This window comes from Aegilops tauschii, chromosome 2 (assembly GCF_002575655.3).
Source record: "Aegilops tauschii subsp. strangulata cultivar AL8/78 chromosome 2, Aet v6.0, whole genome shotgun sequence".
In the NCBI taxonomy this organism is placed as follows: domain Eukaryota; kingdom Viridiplantae; phylum Streptophyta; class Magnoliopsida; order Poales; family Poaceae; genus Aegilops; species Aegilops tauschii.
This window is the reverse complement of record NC_053036.3, coordinates 306,002,846-306,010,722: the sequence shown is the minus strand read 5'-3', so window position 1 is coordinate 306,010,722 and position 7,877 is coordinate 306,002,846.

Genomic DNA, 7,877 nt, shown 5'->3' with positions numbered 1-7,877 from the left:
GAGGTGTTACTCAAATCAATCTTCTCAGAAATCTCAAGCGGAGCAGCCAACGGGCAATGTTGGAGCGGGGTGGCTATTTATAGCCACTGCCTTCCCTGATGGGAAAAGACCAAATTGGACATCGATATCAGCCAATGGCCGAACGACACGAGTCTAACGGTCGGATTTGAGCACAACGGTAACATTACCTGCGGAGCACGTAATGCTAACTCCTCGGTCTGAGATAAATCTCTCGCAGCAAAGAAGATCACAGCCTCTTGCTAACAAGTATTTGCTCGAAACACAAAGAGATTTCTCTCGCAACTTTCTTAGGTTTTGGCTAAGCATCACAGCGGATCTAAGCTTTGAGAACCTATACCCCTCTTAATAGTATGGCGGTACTATGACTCAAATAAGTGAAAGAAGAACAATGAAATGAATACTACGTCTTCACTTTCTCTTCGACTTCCACTCGCTTTAGTCTATCTCTTCGGACGACCATACCGAAACATATGCTTTGCTTCAACATAAAATGTTCGAGGGGATAATTCCTTCAAATCAAACTTCTCGTCTATATAACTTCATCAAATGTAGCTCATTCTTCTCTGCAACGCAGATGTTCCTCGGTGAAGTTCCTCGAACTGACACCAGAGATAGCATTCTCTTGGTTCTGTATGGATTATATCTCTCTGTATGCACTAGCAAACAAATCAGTCCATACCTGTTTCTGTCAACAATCTCCAAAACACAAGGTAGACAGATATTGCACCAACAATCTCCCCCTTTTTGGACGACTGTTGACAAAACAGATCACATCAAAGGATAGATAATGAATGAAATTTAATGCGAAGGATAACTGAAAGACGAGAGAAGTTTACGAAGATAAAACATGCTCCCCTGAAGATATGCATTAGAGCATGATAGGCCGTAGGGAGATGAGGTAATTCTTGGTAAGAGTGTCATTGACAAATGATCTTGTACTTGACTTCTTTCAATGCACTCGATGGTGTCTGAGGTGATTCCTGTCACAATATCTTCCAAAAGGATAAGATATAGGGTATACTTTGAAAGATTCGTGATGAAAGATACAACATGAAGGTTTTCTCAGAACACAATTTGAATCCACATGAAATGTAAGTTTCCTGCAAACAGAGATAGTACGAAGCGAATAACATTGCAGGGGGATTATTAACGTTACATGGCGCCTGAGTGAATCAAGACCACAAGCGGTGCGTTAAGTTTTTCAAGCAAATTGTTCGAGAGAAAAACCAAAAGGCGAATAAAAACACCCTGCGAAAACCCCGATAATCTATCACTCGATGTAATTCTCCCCCTTTTTGTCAACAAGTGTCAAAAAGGAATGAGAACACATACGAGGAACTACTCTGTAGGTGAATCCTCATAATTAGAATTAAAACCACTCAACAAATCAGAATCCGAGGAGCAAGGAATGGTCGAGGCAGAAGCAGGAGTGGCAGCATGGGCTCTGGTTGACTCGGAGCGATGAACATCTGGCTTGTAGATGAGAGTACCGGCTGTATCTGCAATTTCATCATCATGACCGACAAACAACATGTCCGTGGAAGCAGAACGTTGTGGGAGCACTGGAGTTTGCCTTCGGATGCAAGGAACAACAAGTAAGTCCAGACAGTCATAATCCTCTTGATGCCCTTGGCCAATAGCTGCTTGTGAGAATAATGTTGTCTCGCCAGAGTCTAGGAGCGTTTCTTTGCTTCCTTCTCATACAGAAGAATTTGGCGAGTATGATTATGAAGTAAATTCAGCTCAGTCATTAGCTCCAACTTTTCTTTTCTATACAGCTTGATGTGGCTTCCCAGTGTCTGCTGCGTGCGAATACAAATCTCATAAAGAGATGGATTTTCTTCATGAGGGATTTCAACCCTGGCTTTCTTGTCCTTCGGTGCATTTTCAGATGCAGACTAGTATGAACATGCTCCTTCCCTTTCCCAATATCCTTCACGATGCGCAGAGTGTCACGAACTGGTGGCATAAATACTTTCGATATATAAGCCCAGAAAAATTTCTCATTGGTAAGCTGCTTCAATGACTGATGGCTGTCAGCTGCACATGCGAGGTTTCGAATAAATAGATCAGGAATATCAAATTTAATTCCTTGAGACATGGCCAAAAGTGCATTTCCCGCAATGCCATTGATAGAATTTGGTCTATTTGTTGGTGTGAGAGTATTGCACAGAATGTGAAATAGCACTTTGTTGTCATAGGTCAACTTCTTCGGATCAACATCAATGCATTCATCACCAACCATGGTGGGATCCATCAGAATGTGGAGTTGTGCTTCGGACACTTCCCAGTAATGCAGCATGTGCTCTCTATCCTTCTCAAACTCACATCGAGGAAGATTTATCATTGCCAAAAACTGATCTGCCGAACACTTTATCTTTTCTCTGTCTGTCATCCATTCTAGAATCCAGGATGAAGTGTTTCCAAGCTCCCCCGAGATATACAAAGTGGCAGAGAACTGAAGGATAACTTCCTTGTTCCTGCCATGATTGAAGCACATGAATCCTTTCAGGAGAGCATGTTCAATATGCTCGATTGCATGATGGACACAGGGCATATCTTCGAGCTCAACAAAGTTTAATATCTTGTGATTGAAGATTCTATTCTTGCCAAACAGGATCCGAGCATAATAAACAGCTTGTTCTTCAGTCCAAAACCTCGAAGACAGTGAAGTTCTTTCTCCTTCATAAGGGCTGACCCCAAAGAGTGCTAGCTTTGAGAGATGAAGCTGTTCATTGAATGCAGGGCCATTGGGGCCATACTCAGCTAGAAATAAAGGAAATGATTCCTGGGTTTTTTATTCTCTCCATCGCTAATTTCCATCGGCTGAACATCATCAGAAGCCGGCACATTTTCATCAATTGCCTTTAGAGGAGCAAGGGGACTTTTCATTTTCTCGAGCACAGATGGCTTGGGAGCACTGTTCTGACCTTCATTTTTCTGCGCCGGAACTCCTTCAGCAGCTTTGTGGCTATCAGACACTGGGGCCTTTTCTGAAGGAAATATGCCCTAGAGGCAATAATAAAGTTATTATTTATTTCCTTATATCATGATAAATGTTTATTATTCATGCTAGAAGTGTATTAACCGGAAACATGATACATGTGTGAATACATAGACAAACAGAGTGTCACTAGTATGCCTCTACTTGACTAGCTCGTTGATCAAAGATGGTTATGTTTCCTAGCCATAGACATGAGTTGTCATTTGATTAATGGGATCACATCATTAGGAGAATGATGTGATTGACTTGACCCATTCCGTTAGCTTAGCACTCGATCGTTTAGTATGTTGCTATTGCTTTCTTCATGACTTATACATGTTCCTATGACTATGAGATTATGCAACTCCCGTTTACCGGAGGAACACTTTGTGTGCTACCAAATGTCACAACGTAACTGGGTGATTATAAAGGTGCTCTACAGGTGTCTCCAAAGGTACTTGTTGGGTTGGCGTATTTCGATATTAGGATTTGTCACTTCGATTGTCGGAGAGGTATCTCTGGGCCCTCTCGGTAATGCACATCACTTAAGCCTTGCAAGCATTGCAACTAATGAGTTTGTTGCGAGATGATGTATTACGGAACGAGTAAAGAGGCTTGCCGGTAACGAGATTGAACTAGGTATTAAGATACCGACGATCGAATCTCGGGCAAGTAACATACCGATGACAAAGGGAACAACGTATGTTGTTATGCGGTTTGACCGATAAAGATCTTCGTAGAATATGTGGGAGCCAATATGGGCATCCAGGTCCCGCTATTGGTTATTGACCGGAGACGTGTCTCGGTCATGTCTACATAGTTCTCGAACCCGTAGGGTCTGCACGCTTAACGTTACGATGACAGTTTTATTATGAGTTTATGAGTTTTGATGTACCGAAGGAGTTCGGAGTCCCGGATGAGATCGGGGACATGACGAGGAGTCTCGAAATGGTCGAGACGTAAAGATCGATATATTGGACGACTATATTCGGACATCGGAAAGGTTCCGAGCGATTCGGGTATTTTTCGGAGTACCGGAGAGTTACGGGAATTCGTATTGGGCCTTAATGGGCCATACGGGAAAGGAGAGAAAGGCCCCAAAGGGTGGCCGCACCCCTTCCCATGGACTAGTCCGAATTGGACTAGGGAGGGGGGGCGCCTCCTTCCTTCCTTCTCCTTCTCCCTTCCCTTCTCCTACTCCAACAAGGAAAGGAGGAGTGGAGTAGGACTCCCCCCTTGGCGCGCCCTCCTCCTAGGCCGGCCGCCTGCCCCCTTGCTCCTTTATATACGGGGGCAGGGGGCACCCCAAAGAGACAACAATTGATCTATTGATCTCTTAGCCGTGTGCGGTGCCCCCCTCCACCATATTACACCTCGATAATATCGTAGCGGTGCTTAGGCGAAGCCCTGCGTCGGTAGAACATCATCATCGTCACCACGCCGTCGTGCTGACGAAACTCTCCCTCAACACTCGGCTGGATCGGAGTTCGAGGGACGTCATCGAGCTGAACGTGTGCTGAACTCGGAGGTGCCGTGCGTTCGGTACTTGATCGGTCGGATCGTGAAGACGTACGACTACATCAACCGCGTTGTGTTAACGCTTCCTCTTTCGGTCTACGAGGGTACATGGACAACACTCTCCCCTCTCGTTGCTATGCATCACCATGATCTTGCATGTGCGTAGGAAATTTTTGAAATTACTACGTTCCCAACAGTGGCATCCGAGCCTGGTTTTATGCGTAGATGTCATATGCATGAGTAGAACACAAGTGAGTTGTGGGCGATATAAGTCATACTGCTTACCAGCATGTCATACTTTGGTTCGGCGGTATTGTTGGATGAAGCGGCCCGGACCGACATTACCCGTACGCTTACGCAAGACTGGTTCTTCCGACGTGCTTTGCACAGAGGTGGCTGCCGGGTGTCAGTTTCTCCAACTTTAGTTGAACCGAGTGTGGCTACGCCCGGTCCTTGTGAAGGTTAAAACAGCACCAACTTGACAAACTATCGTTGTGGTTTTGATGCGTAGGTAAGAACAGTTCTTGCTAAGCCCGTAGCAGCCACGTAAAACTTGCAACAACAAAGTAGAGGACGTCTAACTTGTTTTTGCAGGGCATGTTGTGATGTGATATGGTCAAAGCATGATGCTAAATTTATTGTATGAGATGATCATGTTTTGTAACCGAGTTATCGGCAACTAGCAGGAGCCATATGGTTGTCGCTTTATTGTATGCAATGCAATCGCCCTGTAATGCTTTACCTTATCACTAAGCGGTAGCGATAGTCATAGAAGCATAAGATTGGCGAGACGACAATGATGCTACGATGGAGATCAAGGTGTCGCGCCGGTGACGATGGTGATCATGACGGTGCTTCGAAGATGGAGATCACAAGCACAAGATGATGATGGCCATATAATATCACTTATATTGATTGCATGTGATGTTTATCTTTTATGCATCTTATCTTGCTTTGATTGACGGTAGCATTATTAGATGATCCCTCATTAAATTATCAAAGTATAAGTGTTCTCCCTGAGTATGCACCGTTGCGAAAGTTCTTCGTGCTGAGACACCACGTGATGATCGGGTGTGATAGGCTCTACGTTCAAATACAACGGGTGCAAAACAGTTGCACACGCGGAATACTCAGGTTAAACTTGACGAGCCTAGCATATAACAGATATGGCCTCGGAACACGGAGACCGAAAGGTCGAGCGTGAATCATATAGTAGATATGATCAACATAGTGATGTTCACCGTTGAAACTACTCCATCTCACGTGATGATCAGACATGGTTTAGTTGATATGGATCACATGATCACTTAGAGGATTAGAGGGATGTCTATCTAAGTGGGAGTTCTTAAGTAATATGATTAATTGAACTTGAATTTATCATGAACTTAGTACCTGATAGTATCTTGCTTGTCTATGTTAATTGTAGATAGATGACCCGTGCTGTTGTTCCGTTGAATTTTAATGCGTTCCTTGAGAAAGCAAAGTTGAAAGATGATGGTAGCAATTACACGGACTGGGTCCGTAACTTGAGGATTATCCTCATTGCTGCACAGAAGGATTACGTCCTGGAAGCACCGCTGGGTGCCAGGCCTGCTGCAGGAGCAACACCAGATGTTATGAACGTCTAGAAGAGCAAAGCTGATGACTACTCGATAGTTCAGTGTGCCATGCTTTACGGCTTAGAACCGGGTCTTCAACGACGTTTTGAACATCATGGAGCATATGAGATGTTCCTGGAGTTGAAGTTAATATTTCAAGCAAATGCCCGGATTGAGAGATATGAAGTCTCCAATAAGTTCTATAGCTGCAACATGGAAGAGAATAGTTCTGTCAGTGAGCATATACTCAAAATGTCTGGGTATAATAATCACTTGATTCAACTGGGAGTTAATCTTCCGGATGATAGCGTCATTGACAGAATTCTTCAATCACTGCCACCAAGCTACAAGAGCTTCGTGATGAACTATAACATGCAAGGGATGGATAAGACGATTCCCGAGCTCTTCGCAATGCTAAAGGCTGCGGAGGTAGAAATCAAAAAGGAGCATCAAGTGTTGATGGTCAATAAGACCACTAGTTTCAAGAAAAAGGGAAAAGGGAAGAAGAAGGGGAACTTCAAGAAAAACAGCAAGCAAGTTATTGTTCAGGAGAAGAAACCCAAGTATGGACCGAAGCCTGAGACTGAGTGCTTCTACTGCATGCAGACTGGTAACTGGAAGCGGAACTGCCCCAAGTATTTGGCGGATAAGAAGGATGGCAAGGTGAACAAAGGTATATGTGATATACATGTTATTGATGTGTACCTTACTAATGCTCGCAGTAGCACCTGGGTATTTGATACTGATTCTGTTGCTAATATTTGCAACTCGAAACAGGGGCTACGGATTAAGCGAAGATTGGCTAAGGACGAGGTGACGATGCGCGTTGGAAATGGTTCCAAAGTCGATGTGATCGCGGTCGGCACGCTACCTCTACTTCTACCTTCGAGATTAGTTTTAGACCTAAATAATTGTTATTTGGTGCCAGCGTTAAGCATGAACATTATATCTGGATCTTGTTTGATGCGTGACGATTATTCATTTAAATCAGAGAATAATGGTTGTCCTATTTATATGAGTAATATCTTTTATGGTCATGCACCCTTGAAGAGTGGTCTATTTTTGTTGAATCTCGATAGTAGTGATACACATATTCATAATATTGAAGCCAAAAGATGCAGAGTTGATAATGATAGTGCAACTTATTTGTGGCACTGCTGTTTAGGTCATATCGGTGTAAAGCGCATGAAGAAACTCCATACTGATGGACTTTTGGAACCACTTGATTATGAATCACTTGGTACTTGCGAACCGTGCCTCATGGGCAAGATGACTAAAACACCGTTCTCCGGAACTATGGAGAGAGCAACAGATTTGTTGGAAATCATACATACAGATGTATGTGGTCCGATGAATATTGAGGCTCGTAGCGGATATCGTTATTTTCTCACCTTCACAGATGATTTGAGCAGATACGGGTATATCTACTTAATGAAACATAAGTCTGAAAAATTTGAAAAGTTCAAAGAATTTCAGAGTGAAGTTGAAAATCATCGTAACAAGAAAATAAAATTTCTACGATCTGATCATGGAGGAGAATATTTGAGTTATGAGTTTGGTCTTCATTTGAAACAATGCGGAATAGTTTTGCAACTCACGCCACCCGGAACACCACAGCGTAATGGTGTGTCCGAACGTCGTAATCGTACTTTACTAGATATGGTGCGATCTATGATGTCTCTTACTGATTTACCGCTATCGTTTTGGGGTTATGCTTTAGAGACTGCTGCATTCACGTTAAATAGGGCACCATCAAA